The sequence below is a fragment of the Bacillus rossius genome, chromosome 6, assembly GCF_032445375.1.
Source record: "Bacillus rossius redtenbacheri isolate Brsri chromosome 6, Brsri_v3, whole genome shotgun sequence".
Taxonomy (NCBI): domain Eukaryota; kingdom Metazoa; phylum Arthropoda; class Insecta; order Phasmatodea; family Bacillidae; genus Bacillus; species Bacillus rossius.
Genome location: NC_086334.1, coordinates 19,075,209 through 19,090,416, shown reverse-complemented (window position 1 = coordinate 19,090,416; position 15,208 = coordinate 19,075,209). Strand labels below are relative to the sequence as shown.

At 52.8% G+C, this 15,208-nt stretch overlaps 2 protein-coding genes across 5 annotated transcripts in view; both read left to right on the top strand.

The window, feature by feature from the left end:
• LOC134532768 (small ribosomal subunit protein uS9m) overlaps positions 1–15,208 on the top strand; it is a 104,756-nt gene that overhangs the window by 49,545 nt on the left and 40,003 nt on the right. The window lies entirely within an intron of this gene.
• LOC134532766 (transient receptor potential channel pyrexia) overlaps positions 1–15,208 on the top strand; it is an 88,902-nt gene that overhangs the window by 39,827 nt on the left and 33,867 nt on the right. Inside the window, exon 1 of one of the 4 annotated variants that reach the window (XM_063369596.1) lies at positions 11,581–11,779. The exons of 1 other annotated variant lie outside the window; for it this stretch is intronic. The gene's annotated coding sequence lies outside the window, so the exon portion shown is untranslated. Of the gene's footprint in view, positions 1–11,580; positions 11,780–13,328; positions 13,409–15,208 lie in introns of those variants that run through there. 2 more of the 4 variants (XM_063369597.1, XM_063369600.1) reach the window with 2 other exon arrangements.

Sequence of the window (15,208 nt, the reverse complement as noted above, 5' to 3'; positions counted from 1 at the left end):
AGCCAGTGTCGCACTTAGCGCCCCCTCGCTTGTAGAGCTCGTGCAACCAGGGAACTGTGTCCAACCCTAGCCGTCTGTGTCCAGCCCAAGGCGTCAGTTTCCAGCCCGAGGCATCTTGTGTCCAGCCCGAGGCATCTTGTGTCCAGCCCGAGGCATCTTGTGTCCAGCCCGAGGCATCTTGTGTCCAGCCCGAGGCATCTTGTGTCCAGCCCGAGGCATCTTGTGTCCAGCCCGAGGCATCTTGTGTCCAGCCCGAGGCATCTTGTGTCCAGCCCGAGGCATCTTGTGTCCAGCCCGAGGCATCTTGTGTCCAGCCCGAGGAATCTTGTGTCCAGCCCGAGGCATCTTGTGTCCAGCCCGAGGCGTCTTGTGTCCAGCCCGAGGCGTCTTGTGTCCAGCCCGAGGCGTCTTGTGTCCAGCCCGAGGCGTCTAGTGTCCAGCCCGAGGCGTCTAGTGTCCAGCCCGAGGCATCTTGTGTCCAGCCCGAGGAATCTTGTGTCCAGCCCGAGGCGTCTTGTGTCCAGCCCGAGGCGTCTTGTGTCCAGCCCGAGGCGTCTTGTGTCCAGCCCGAGGCGTCTTGTGTCCAGCCCAAGGCGTCTTGTGTCCAGCCCGAGGCATCTTGTGTCCAGCCCGAGGCATCTTGTGTCCAGCCCGAGGCGTCTTGTGTCCAGCCCGAGGCGTCTAGTGTCCAGCCCGAGACGTCTAGTGTCCAGCCCGAGGCGTCTAGTGTCCAGCCCGAGGCGTCTTGTGTCCAGCCCGAGGCGTCTTGTGTCCAGCCCGAGGCGTCTTGTGTCCAGCCCGAGGCGTCTTGTGTCCAGCCCGAGGCGTCTTGTGTCCAGCCCGAGGCATCTTGTGTCCAGCCCGAGGCGTCTTGTGTCCAGCCCGAGGCGTCTAGTGTCCAGCCCGAGGCATCTTGTGTCCAGCCCGAGGAATCTTGTGTCCAGCCCGAGGCATCTTGTGTCCAGCCCGAGGCGTCTTGTCTCCAGCCCGAGGCATCTTGTGTCCAGCCCGAGGCGTCTAGTGTCCAGCCCGAGACGTCTAGTGTCCAGCCCGAGGCGTCTAGTGTCCAGCCCGAGGCATCTTGTGTCCAGCCCAAGGCGTCTAGTGTCCAGTCCGAGGCGTCTAGTGTCCAGCCCGAGGCGTCTAGTGTCCAGCCCGAGGCGTCTTGTGTCCAGCCCGAGGAATCTTGTGTCCAGCCCGAGGCATCTTGTGTCCAGCCCGAGGCGTCTTGTGTCCAGCCCGAGGCATCTTGTGTCCAGCCCGAGGCGTCTAGTGTCCAGCCCGAGACGTCTAGTGTCCAGCCCGAGACGTCTAGTGTCCAGCCCGAGGCGTCTAGTGTCCAGCCCGAGGCATCTTGTGTCCAGCCCGAGGCGTCTTGTGTCCAGCCCGAGGCGTCTTGGGTCCAGCCCGAGGCGTCTTGTGTCCAGCCCGAGGCGTCTTGTGTCCAGCCCGAGGCGTCTAGTGTCCAGTCCGAGGCGTCTTGTGTCCAGTCCGAGGCGTCTAGTGTCCAGCCCGAGGCGTCTAGTGTCCAGCCCGAGGCGTCTAGTGTCCAGCCCGAGGCCTCTAGTGTCCAGCCCGAGGCGTCTAGTGTCCAGCCCGAGGCGTCTAGTGTCCAGTCCGAGGCGTCAGTGTCCAGTCCGAGGCGTCCGTGTCCAGCCCAAGGCATCTTGTGTCCAGCCCGAGGCGTCTAGTGTCCAGCCCGAGGCGTCTTGTGTCCAGCCCGAGGCGTCTAGTGTCCAGCCCGAGGCGTCTAGTGTCCAGTCCGAGGCGTCTAGTGTCCAGCCCGAGGCGTCTAGTGTCCAGCCCGAGGCATCTTGTGTCCAGCCCGAGGCGTCTAGTGTCCAGCCCGAGGCGTCTTGTGTCCAGCCCGAGGCGTCTAGTGTCCAGCCCGAGGCGTCTAGTGTCCAGCCCGAGTCATCTTGTGTCCAGCCCGAGGCGTCTAGTGTCCAGCCCGAGGCGTCTAGTGTCCAGCCCGAGGCGTCTAGTGTCCAGTCCGAGGCGTCTTGTGTCCGGCCCGAGGCGTCTAGTGTCCAGCCCGAGGCGTCTTGTGTCCTGCCCGAGGCGTCTTGTGTCCGTCCCGAGGCGTCTAGTGTCCAGCCCGAGGCGTCTAGTGTCCAGCCCGAGGCGTCTTGTGTCCGGCCCGAGGCGTCTTGTGTCCGGCCCGAGGCGTCTTGTGTCCGGCCCGAGGCGTCTTGTGTCCGGCCCGAGGCGTCTTGTGTCCGGCCCGAGGCGTCTTGTGTCCGGCCCGAGGCGTCTTGTGTCCGGCCCGAGGCGTCTTGTGTCCAGCCCGAGGCGTCTTGTGTCCAGCCCGAGGCGTCTTGTGTCCAGCCCGAGGCGTCTTGTGTCCAGCCCGAGGCATCTTGTGTCCAGCCCGAGGCATCTTGTGTCCAGCCCGAGGCATCTTGTGTCCAGCCCGAGGCATCTTGTGTCCAGCCCGAGGCATCTTGTGTCCAGCCCGAGGCGTCTTGTGTCCAGCCCGAGGCGTCTAGTGTCCAGCCCGAGGCGTCTAGTGTCCAGCCCGAGGCATCTTGTGTCCAGCCCGAGGAATCTTGTGTCCAGCCTGAGGCGTCTTGTGTCCAGCCCGAGGCGTCTTGTGTCCAGCCCGAGGCGTCTTGTGTCCAGCCCGAGGCGTCTTGTGTCCAGCCCGAGGCATCTTGTGTCCAGCCCGAGGCATCTTGTGTCCAGCCCGAGGCGTCTTGTGTCCAGCCCGAGGCGTCTTGTAACCAGCCCGAGGCGTCTAGTGTCCAGCCCGAGACGTCTAGTGTCCAGCCCGAGGCGTCTAGTGTCCAGCCCGAGGTGTCTTGTGTCCAGCCCGAGGCGTCTTGTGTCCAGCCCGAGGCGTCTTGTGTCCAGCCCGAGGCGTCTTGTGTCCAGCCCGAGGCATCTTGTGTCCAGCCCGAGGCGTCTTGTGTCCAGCCCGAGGCGTCTAGTGTCCAGCCCGAGGCATCTTGTGTCCAGCCCGAGGAATCTTGTGTCCAGCCCGAGGCATCTTGTGTCCAGCCCGAGGCGTCTTGTGTCCAGCCCGAGGCATCTTGTGTCCAGCCCGAGGCGTCTAGTGTCCAGCCCGAGACGTCTAGTGTCCAGCCCGAGGCGTCTAGTGTCCAGCCCGAGGCATCTTGTGTCCAGCCCGAGGCGTCTTGTGTCCAGCCCGAGGCGTCTAGTGTCCAGCCCGAGGCGTCTAGTGTCCAGCCCGAGGCCTCTAGTGTCCAGCCCGAGGCGTCTAGTGTCCAGCCCGAGGTGTCTAGTGTCCAGTCCGAGGCGTCAGTATCCAGTCCGAGGCGTCCGTGTCCAGCCCGAGGCATCTTGTGTCCAGCCCGAGGCGTCTTGTGTCCAGCCCGAGGCGTCTTGTGTCCAGCCCGAGGCGTCTAGTGTCCAGTCCGAGGCGTCTAGTGTCCAGTCCGAGGCGTCTAGTGTCCAGCCCGAGGCGTCTAGTGTCCAGCCCGAGGCGTCTTGTGTCCAGCCCGAGGCGTCTAGTGTCCAGCCCGAGGCGTCTAGTGTCCAGCCCGAGGCATCTTGTGTCCAGCCCGAGGAATCTTGTGTCCAGCCCGAGGCATCTTGTGTCCAGCCCGAGGCGTCTTGTGTCCAGCCCGAGGCATCTTGTGTCCAGCCCGAGGCGTCTAGTGTCCAGCCCGAGACGTCTAGTGTCCAGCCCGAGGCGTCTAGTGTCCAGCCCGAGGCATCTTGTGTCCAGCCCGAGGCGTCTTGTGTCCAGCCCGAGGCGTCTTGTGTCCAGCCCGAGGCGTCTTGTGTCCAGCCCGAGGCGTCTTGTGTCCAGTCCGAGGCGTCTAGTGTCCAGTCCGAGGCGTCTTGTGTCCAGTCCGAGGCGTCTAGTGTCCAGCCCGAGGCGTCTAGTGTCCAGCCCGAGGCGTCTAGTGTCCAGCCCGAGGCGTCTAGTGTCCAGCCCGAGGCCTCTAGTGTCCAGCCCGATATGTCTAGTGTCCAGTCCGAGGCGTCAGTATCCAGTCCGAGGCGTCCGTGTCCAGCCCGAGGCATCTTGTGTCCAGCCCGAGGCGTCTTGTGTCCAGCCCGAGGCGTCTTGTGTCCAGCCCGAGGCGTCTAGTGTCCAGCCCGAGGCGTCTAGTGTCCAGTCCGAGGCGTCTAGTGTCCAGCCCGAGGCGTCTAGTGTCCAGCCCGAGGCGTCTTGTGTCCAGCCCGAGGCGTCTAGTGTCCAGCCCGAGGCGTCTTGTGTCCAGCCCGAGGCGTCTAGTGTCCAGCCCGAGGCGTCTTGTGTCCAGCCCGAGTCATCTTGTGTCCAGCCCGAGGCATCTTGTGTCCAGCCCGAGGCGTCTTGTGTCCAGCCCGAGGCGTCTTGTGTCCAGCCCGAGGCGTCTGGTGTCCAGCCCGAGGCGTCTAGTGTCCAGCCCGAGACGTCTAGTGTCCAGCCCGAGGCATCTTGTGTCCAGCCCGAGGCGTCTTGTGTCCAGCCCGAGGCGTCTTGTGTCCAGCCCGAGGCGTCTTGTGTCCAGCCCGAGGCGTCTTGTGTCCAGCCCGAGGCGTCTTGTGTCCAGCCCGAGGCGTCTTGTGTCCAGCCCGAGGCGTCTTGTGTCCAGCCCGAGGCGTCTTGTGTCCAGCCCGAGGCGTCTTGTGTCCAGCCCGAGGCGTCTTGTGTCCAGCCCGAGGCGTCTTGTGTCCAGCCCGAGGCGTCTTGTGTCCAGCCCGAGGCGTCTTGTGTCCAGCCCGAGGCGTCTTGTGTCCAGCCCGAGGCGTCTAGTGTCCAGCCCGAGGCGTCTAGTGTCCAGCCCGAGGCGTCTAGTGTCCAGCCCGAGGCGTCTTGTGTCCAGCCCGAGGCGTCTAGTGTCCAGTCCGAGGCGTCTAGTGTCCAGCCCGAGGCGTCTAGTGTCCAGCCCGAGGCGTCTAGTGTCCAGCCCGTGGCGTCTAGTGTCCAGCCCGAGGCGTCTAGTGTCCAGCCCGAGGCGTCTAGTGTCCAGCCCGAGGCGTCTAGTGTCCAGCCCGAGGCGCCAGTGTCCAGTCCGAGGCGTCCGTGTCCAGCCCGAGGCGTCCGTGTCCAGCCCGAGGCGTCTTGTGTCCAGCCCGAGGCGTCTAGTGTCCAGTCCGAGGCGTCTAGTGTCCAGCCCGAGGCGTCTAGTGTCCAGCCCGAGGCGTCTTGTGTCCAGCCCGAGGCGTCTAGTGTCCAGCCCGAGGCGTCTTGTGTCCAGCCCGAGGCGTCTAGTGTCCAGCCCGAGGCGTCTAGTGTCCAGCCCGAGGCGTCTAGTGTCCAGTCCGAGGCGTCTTGTGTCCAGTCCGAGGCGTCTAGTGTCCAGCCCGAGGCGTCTAGTGTCCAGCCCTAGGCGTCTAGTGTCCAGCCCGAGGCCTCTAGTGTCCAGCCCGAGGCGTCTAGTGTCCAGCCCGAGGCGTCTAGTGTCCAGTCCGAGGCGTCAGTATCCAGTCCGAGGCGTCCGTGTCCAGCCCGAGGCATCTTGTGTCCAGCCCGAGGCGTCTTGTGTCCAGCCCGAGGCGTCTTGTGTCCAGCCCGAGGCGTCTAGTGTCCAGTCCGAGGCGTCTAGTGTCCAGCCCGAGGCGTCTAGTGTCCAGCCCGAGGCATCTTGTGTCCAGCCCGAGGCGTCTAGTGTCCAGCCCGAGGCGTCTTGTGTCCAGCCCGAGGCGTCTAGTGTCCAGCCCGAGGCGTCTTGTGTCCAGCCCGAGTCATCTTGTGTCCAGCCCGAGGCATCTTGTGTCCAGCCCGAGGCGTCTTGTGTCCAGCCCGAGGCATCTTGTGTCCAGCCCGAGGCGTCTAGTGTCCAGCCCGAGACGTCTAGTGTCCAGCCCGAGGCGTCTAGTGTCCAGCCCGAGGCATCTTGTGTCCAGCCCGAGGCGTCTTGTGTCCAGCCCGAGGCGTCTTGTGTCCAGCCCGAGGCGTCTTGTGTCCAGCCCGAGGCGTCTTGTGTCCAGCCCGAGGCGTAATGTGTCCAGCCCGAGGCGTCTTGTGTCCAGCCCGAGGCGTCTTGTGTCCAGCCCGAGGCCTCTTGTGTCCAGCCCGAGGCGTCTTGTGTCCAGCCCGAGGCGTCTTGTGTCCAGCCCGAGGCGTCTAGTGTCCAGCCCGAGGCGTCTAGTGTCCAGCCCGAGGCGTCTAGTGTCCAGCCCGAGGCGTCTTGTGTCCAGCCCGAGGCGTCTAGTGTCCAGTCCGAGGCGTCTTGTATCCAGTCCGAGGCGTCTAGTGTCCAGCCCGAGGCGTCTAGTGTCCAGCCCGTGGCGTCTAGTGTCCAGCCCGAGGCGTCTAGTGTCCAGCCCGAGGCGTCTAGTGTCCGGCCCGAGGCGTCTAGTGTCCGGCCCGAGGCGTCTTGTGTCCGGCCCGAGGCGTCTTGTGTCCGGCCCGAGGCGTCTAGTGTCCAGCCCGAGGCGTCTTGTGTCCAGCCCGAGGCGTCTTGTGTCCAGCCCGAGGCGTCTTGTGTCCGGCCCGAGGCGTCTTGTGTCCGGCCCGAGGCGTCTTGTGTCCGGCCCGAGGCGTCTTGTGTCCGGCCCGAGGCGTCTTGTGTCCGGCCCGAGGCGTCTTGTGTCCGGCCCGAGGCGTCTAGTGTCCAGCCCGAGGCGTCTTGTGTCCAGCCCGAGGCGTCTTGTGTCCAGCCCGAGGCGTCTTGTGTCCAGCCCGAGGCGTCTTGTGTCCAGCCCGAGGCGTCTTGTGTCCGGCCCGAGGCGTCTAGTGTCCGGCCCGAGGCGTCTTGTGTCCAGCCCGAGGCGTCTTGTGTCCAGCCCGAGGCGTCTTGTGTCCAGCCCGAGGCGTCTTGTGTCCAGCCCGAGGCGTCTTGTGTCCAGTCCGAGGCGTCTAGTGTCCAGTCCGAGGCGTCTTGTGTCCGGCCCGAGGCGTCTTGTGTCCGGCCCGAGGCGTCTTGTGTCCGGCCCGAGGCGTCTAGTGTCCAGCCCGAGGCGTCTAGTGTCCAGCCCGAGGCGTCTAGTGTCCGGCCCGAGGCGTCTTGTGTCCGGCCCGAGGCGTCTTGTGTCCGGCCCGAGGCGTCTTGAGTCCAGCCCGAGGCGTCTAGTGTCCAGCCCGAGGCGTCTAGTGTCCAGCCCGAGGCGTCTAGTGTCCAGCCCGAGGCGTCTAGTGTCCAGCCCGAGGCGTCTAGTGTCCAGCCCGAGGCGTCTTGTGTCCAGCCCGAGGCGTCTTGTGTCCGGCCCGAGGCGTCTAGTGTCCAGCCCGAGGCGTCTTGTGTCCAGCCCGAGGCGTCTTGTGTCCAGCCCGAGGCGTCTTGTGTCCAGCCCGAGGCGTCTTGTGTCCAGCCCGAGGCGTCTTGTGTCCAGCCCGAGGCGTCTTGTGTCCGGCCCGAGGCGTCTTGTGTCCGGCCCGAGGCGTCTAGTGTCCAGCCCGAGGCGTCTAGTGTCCAGCCCGAGGCGTCTTGTGTCCGGCCCGAGGCGTCTTGTGTCCATCCCAAGGCGTCGTGTGTCCATCCCAAGGCGTCGTGTGTCCATCCCAAGGCGTCGTGTGTCCATCCCAAGGCGTCTAGTGTCCAGCCCAAGGCGTCGTGTGAAACTGGCCTGGCTCCTCGGTGCTGCCGGCTCTGCCGAATCTCCCCGGCATGTGCGGGAACCTGGCGTGGCGGAGGAGGCCAGTCATCCCGGCCTCCTTCAACCCATTGCGCCGGGTTCTCTCTCCGCCGCGTGTTGCGTCACGGCGAGATGCCAGGTGCGCGTGCTGGCTGCCAGGAGGTCCGCGCTACGCACGATGATCGCACGGAATAATTGTGTACGTGATTTAATTTTTTTCTTTACATACGCCGTTGCTGGTTTGCACTGTATGTCATTGAGAAACCTCAATAACGGACTTAAAACTGAACATTTTACTACTGGCTCGCTGTAGGAAAGGTTTTGATGGAGATTAAAAACTGACGAAAACTAGCTTCTACTGCGCAGCTTAGGTCCCCCCCCCCCTCCCTTTTCCATCTTTGCGCCAGAGAGGGGAGTGACGGAACTTCTCTGTCGCAAAGAAGGGAGGGGGAAACCTAAGCTGCGCAGTAGAAGCTAGTTTTCGTCAGTTTTTAATCTCCATCAAAACCTTTCCTACAGCGAGCTAGTAGTACTTGTGCCCGGAACGTCGCAACTGTTCTGTGTTCGTTTGTGCTGTCGTCTGTTTAGTCGCATCGCTGTGTGTTCGCCTGTGGGTCTCTGTGTTGTTGTTTTGTCCTGATTATTTGTTTGGTATATCATTGTTGGGTTGTCCATTTTTTTTGTTTGTTTTAATTTATTGTATCGTCGTTACCATCCCACTAGATTCGTCTGTACTTGATATTTTTTTCTGATTAATTCATTCAATGGAATTAATTCTCTGTGCTATATATGCATTTAAATTTGTTTAAAGTTATTTTGTTTGGTTTTTTGCGTGTTTGCGTAATTGAACTTTTTGTCTGTTACTGAGGTTTCTCGATGGCGTACAGTGTAACCAGCAATGGCGTATGTAAAATAAAAGCGTGTTAATAAAAGGCGAACGAGTATTTCATTATTCGCCAGTGATCTGTAACATCTAAACTCGGTCACGAGTAAATTCGTGTGTTCTCATGTTGGAAATACACTTATAATACGAAACTCGGTCACGAAATTTAACGTACAATTTTTTTAAAATATAGCCGAGCTTGATAAATATACGCATATTATTTTCAACTATATCTTTGGAGGCGAATCAAACATTGTTTCCGCACCTACCGCTAGAATTCGCTGTCGGAGTAGTTACGTCGACTATCGAATCATTCGATTAGCATACCGAAAATTAAATTATATAACTACACGGTTCCAATTAAAACGAAGGAAAAAAAACCACTTGAAAAAATTGTAAACCCTGGCTTTGGACCTTATTTGCGACAAAGGAAGTTTAGTAAAATTCTGTCGATCTTGTCAAAATTCACTAAACAGTTAATACTGTTAAGTTTCCCTTTGTTTTGTGAACATTGGTTCGTACCATCCGCCACAGATGGCAGCGCCGTAGTTGTTACACATATTCATTCCTTGAAATCCGTAGCATTCATGAAACTACTCGCACCAAATGCCGTACCACCGAGAGCTAACAGATTGGTTGTCTGTAAAGTCGGTTTACGGACGATAGTTTAACGTGACAACGTCATAACAAAACATTGATGAAATGATTGCATACTTTTATGAATAAAATTGAATCATTTTTATTGAATTATCACTATTTTGTATGGATACAAAGAAGAAGTGAAATGAAATCTACAATTTAATTGATAAATTTACTTTTATTTGCACTCATTAATTCAAATATGTTTATTACTTTAACGAAGAGATTATTATTAAAACTATAACTTTTATACATGTTTGCTATTTAACTTTTTCCAATCTGTGTTATTCTGTTAAGGATAGGACGATGATAGGAAAAGTAGGAAACGAATGGGAGTGTTTCAAGTTTAATGTGCCTCGAAAAAGTCAAATCGATGATTGTTCCAATCGAGTGGAAGAGAGATAGATGCGGCGCAAGCGTACAATGAGCGTAACGGGACATAGCGTAAAGGGTCAATGTGCGTAACGGGACACTTTTTCGTGCGTGCAGCCGGCGTTCATCAATTTATTAGACGTCACGTCAAAAAAAAAATCTTCTCCATCGCAAGAACCATTTAAAGAGTGTTGCACGCGGATTGTCGGCTGTGTACCTGCAAGTCAGCAACCGCAACACCGTCGAGATTGTAAGAAAGTTCTTCCGACCTTTTTCAGTTCCATTGTGTAGTCTCTGTTGTGTCGACAGTTGACGTAACGACGTGGTGCCCCGTCATGACGACATGTGCTGACAGGGATCGTATACATTGCGGAGTTATGTCTCGACGTGTTGCGCTTGCATAGTGAGAGCACAGCTTTTTCGAGAACATGAACTTAAGTCTTTCTAATGACCGCTGATGAAAAAAAAAAAGCTATGAAACAAACGCGTTTCCGGCATGCTCGTCGCTGTAAACAAATAAACAAATCATTACTATTATTAATCATAATGCGCCAACCACCCGTCATTGTCTGTCACTCATTGAGTATCGGTCAACCAGCCATCCATCAACTGTCGTCACTAATCATTACTGCACATTACAAGCTGCAAACATCTGTCTCAGTCTTGATTTAGGAAGGACTGGAGAAAAATAATGGAGTTTTGAAGAAATAATTGTAATTTTACACCAATGCATGTGCGATATTGAATTTATATTTTACAAATAACTTAAAATAAATTGACACGTAGGGTAATATATAATAGGGGCTTCTGGGACAGGATTTGATGTGTGAATGGTGGATGGTTTCAATGACCGACCACCATGACTGCACGGCGGTCATATTGGATGAATTTGACATTTGACCTTTGACCTTGACCTTCATAATTTGCCTAAAATGGTATAAGAAGACTCATAATAGCCAAAAATTGTCAAAATTTGCCAAAAATTCGCCAAAATTTTCAGTTTTTAGGGGGAAAAAGCTATAAAAAAATTTCAAACCATCAAAATCTCACTATTTTGAGGGTCAAATTCCCATTTTGAGAGAAAATTTCCCGTTTTTATTCCCAAAAATTAATATTCGAATTGCCTTAAAAAAAACTAAAATCCCCCAAAGCGTTTTAAATTCCCCTTCGGCAGCCGCCCTAAGCCGCTGAGGCTATGATTTTGACCTTGGCCGCCATTGTTGAACTTTTCGTTACGGCCGACATCTTGAAAATCCGTATTTTTTAGGCTAAAAATTCGGGGGAAAAAAATTATCATAAAAAATCTAAAAACTTTAATAAAAAATCATTTTTCAATTTTAAAACTCGTCCGCCATCTCAAAATCCGTAATTTTTATCAATAGTTAAACTGTTTATCAACTAAAAAACACACACACCAACATCAACACATGCTCACGCACATATGCACATTAGCTGGCTCAGGAATTGATTTTTATAAAGACTTACACATATTAAAACCACTCAATAACTCACCCCAAAATAGCCCAGAATAATGTCTTTTTTTCCGTCGGAATTCTGGGGTTAAGATAACACAAATGCATTTAACCATCACCACCCCATGGCCAGTAGCTGCTGATTCGAATGCTGACCTACCCGTCACCGTTAATTCGTAAACACCAGTATATTCGAGAATTGAAATCGAGTCTAAAATAAATTTTGTCGGATGTTGTGATCCGTGTGGCATGAGTGGTGGCATCACGCTACCTCGAACACAATGAGCGCAGTTATCTATATCGACGTGCCTTCGAGTGGATATTTCAGCGTCATTTTGGTCGAAACGCTGCAATCGGGGTTAACAGCTCACACATAGCTGACAAATTTTTTCGCTTGCCTCCGCAAGTTTTTTTTTTTTTTTTATATTTGGAACGCAGACTTGTTAGCGTTATCGTCGTGCTTTTAGGTTATCGATGGAGAGAAAAAGAAAGATGACGTCAATCAAATTTTTTTTCCCTCCCATTCGGCCCGTGGTTGTTAATACGAGAACCATTCAGAATTTGTATCATTTCAGACTATGTTGAAAGAAAACTTTTGCAAAAAAAGAAGAAAAAAATGATTGGGTGTGGTGGTGGGGGGGGGGGGGAGTAAAATGACGTAACCGCCGCAGAAAGTCCCGGCGAGGGAAGTAGACGTCGGTCGGAGATACAGCAGCAGTTCTGTCGAGCGCGTAGAGGCGATACTGCCGCAGACGCGCCGGCTAGCCGTCGCCGTACAAGCCGCGACTCGCCGGCACCGCGACTCACCTTGGGTCGGGGAAGGGGAACGACCGCTGGGGGGCGCGTGTGTCCCCCGAGGGGGCGAAGCCCCGGGGTCGGAGGTCGGGGGGCTGACCGTCCGAGAGCGCGGAGTTAACGACCCGCCATCTCCGAGCGGGTGAGAGAAAAAAAATTTATGTTCATTGTTAAACCATTCGTCAAGAAATAATTTATAAACCTACAAAAAATATATTGTATCTTTGTACCTACAACGTATGGTTATGGTTTTTTTTTTGCATATATCAAATACGTTTTCAGATATAATACTGAGTATTACTTAACGGAGATTGGCGCATAATTTTTGTACTTTAATTGATCTTTCATTCCAGCATATTTTTTTTAAAAAACCCATGGAAAAGATGAATGAATATTCATTAATTGGATTATTTTGTTTTATTATGCTTATAAATGTGTGCAGTTAAAACTGGAAAGATATTCAGGGAAAGGTTTACAAATAATGTCTAACTTTTGGAGGTACTGGGACAACACAAAAGCATAAATGCGTGGGTAAGAATCGGAACCCAAAATTACTGCGAACATTATTTTATAGTGATAAAGTTGTTTTTTTACGTAAATGTAAAAATTTACAAATATCTGTAATTTTACGTGAATATTTATGTTCCATATACAAAAAAAAATATTACAGTGCATCGCTCAACAGGTGCGCTACCGTAGACCAGGGCTTATTTAACTTCTAACAGGATGTATGCAGATGACAAAAGACACGGAGACGTCCCAAAATAAACAGCAATGTTGCTGGAAGTCGCAAAACTTATATCTCCAACAGCCTTGTGTAACTCATATTTAAGGGCAAGCATATTTCGGCCAAAAGATACCGAGACTAGCTGTAAGTTAACATATTGTTACGATTTACCGTGGGTTCATAAAGGATAGCCCAATTAAAGATTTTATTACACACACAGTTTTATTGATGGCCACTTCTTATGTCACTTACAATTAATCTTATAAAATTGCCTAATAATCAATTGCACTTAAAAATGTTGCTTCACTAGTCACTCGTTTCTTATTACAATTATTATTACAATTATTATTACAATCCACACACCTCGCTGGGCTGCACCTCTGGCGCAACTCTTGCCGCAGTGCCCCTCGTGGATCTCAGCCGCGGGACTCCGTCGCCGCACTCCGCCGCCGCCGACGCACTTGCCTTCGCCGTGATCCCACTCGACGCCTCGCTCGGAACTTCGCTTGGAACTCCGCCGCGCCCGCGACACTATCGCCCGGAACTGAACTCTTCGCCCTGGAACCTTCGTCCAAGGACTTCGCCACTCTGCCGCACCCGCGGCACTATCGCCCCGAAAGCTCCGCTGCGGGAAGGTTCCCGCCTGAACTATCTCTCTGAACTCCACTCACTCACTCACTCACTCACTCACTGCACTAACGTCCTCGGGCATATATTTAGGCCCCGGCACAATTCCAGAACTCACGAGAGCGGCCGGGGCCAGTCGCGTCAATCCGCGCCGACACGATGGTAGAAATCTCTCGAAACACGTGTCGGCGCCTCGCGTAACTCCCAGCTGTCCGGTGTCAGTTACGTGTCAAAGGCAGGGCGCCGCGCGGGGAGGGGTGGGAAGGAGGGGGGGAAAGCGACAATCCATGTTATCTTCCAGGCGCGCGCGGCGCATATCTTGTTGCGGCAGTCGCCAGCCAGCTCTGCACCTGCATGTGTCCCGGCCAATGTCACGTTCGTAACTATATTGTAGCATAGTCTATGCTCCGTGATTGGGTGAGTTTGTTGCAGGTACTGCTCGGTCAGATAAGGCAATGGCTTCTCTCGCAGACGGCCGCCGATCACAAGGGAGAAACCGCTGGTGCGGATGTGCCTTGTTGCAATCTAATTGTCGTTCAGATTTTTTTTTTGATCCGTACTTCAGTTCATAGTCGTACGTTAATTATAAATAATAGTGGGAAGTGGGAAACTGTCCATCTTAAATCATGTTGAAACTATTTCTAAAAAGATCTTAGCAAAATGAATGTTTTTTTTTGTTAGAAGGTTATGAAAAAGTCCTGAAATTGGTTCACTAGTTATTTGTAGACATACTTTATCTTTCTTATTTATGTGTGTGTGTGTGTGTGTGTTGATTACATCATATTCCCGGCGGCTTCTCTAGTACCAACCAATTTGAAGCTGGTCACAAAAATCGTTAAAAGCATTTTTATAGCCCAAACCACAAACTGTAATGTCTAAATTGAATTGTTAATGTGTTTTTTTATTTAAATTTGTGATTAAAATTAAAAAAAATAATCCTTTAAATAACATGAGGTGGTAGAAATGATCTAGCTGTACTGTGAAGACCGTGTCGGGTTGCTAGTCAAGTGCGCACAGGTCAGTCGGTCGAGCGGGCGCCCCCCCCCCCCCCCTTCCCCTTGTGGCTGGTGGCGACGCGCTCTTTGGGAACCCCTGCTGTAGACTAACGATCAGATGGACTGTTTCTCGTATTCCGCGCGTGTTCCTATCAGTCACGTATGCGATGGAGCGAGGTGACGTGGAGGCGACTCTAATGGATTCGCGTTCTCATGGGACCGCTATCACGCTTTCGGTTTTTTTTTTTTTTTCCGTGGCTTACCTACCTCACCCCAGCAGGATTTGTTGAAAGATGGAGTCCAGTTGAATCATTATATATATATATATATATTTATGAGTAAGTGGTTTATAATTGGATTCAAAAATTACGATTGTCACATTAGTATCCCGGGGGATAGTGGACTTTTAGAACTCCGAAGTTTACACACAGCAATTTAAGAAATTATTGGGCTTGAGAAAATAAAACTGAACATTTTATATTTTGGTTTTTATTTGATTGTTTTAATACTTTGTCTTAAGTCAATTATTCGAAGAATACGTTAAAACAAGTCATAAATACGTATGATTAAGTATTTGAAGCACTCATGTCAAGTTTGTTTAAAATAAATGCTTACAAAAACATGTGTGCAAATCGTAATTAAATATAGAATACTTGGAAACACAATGCCGTATGATTTTGTGTGTGTGTGTGCAGTGCCGTGCACAGCCTTAAAAAGTGGGGGGTGAGGTTATAAAATTTCGCCCCCCCCCTTAACCACGTCATTATTAGGCTATTGAAGAAAAAAAATCAATAATAGACAAAAAGTTTTATTTTTAATATCAATACTTCAGTAATTTGACCATGTTGTTTGGTGTAAATTGTAAACATACACGTGTTGACAATTTTCCAATTTCTCCTATTGAAAAAGTAAGTTTTAAATATATTTTACAACGTTTAACCCTTTTTCAATAGTGTTAATAGTCCCAAAAGCAGAAATAGTATACTTTTAGCATATAATAATATTCTTCAATAAAATAAATTTATTTAAAAAAAATCCAACTTAACATTCTTCACTGTACTTATTTTTAAATCTTACAATGAAAATATTTTATGGATCATACCCCAAAATAAGATATAAATAAAAATTTCTTTTTGCAGAAGAACTGTATACATAAACTGAGAAATGTTTTCAGTGCAGGCGACGTGTCTTAATAGCAGCAAATTGCTCTATAACTGTATCA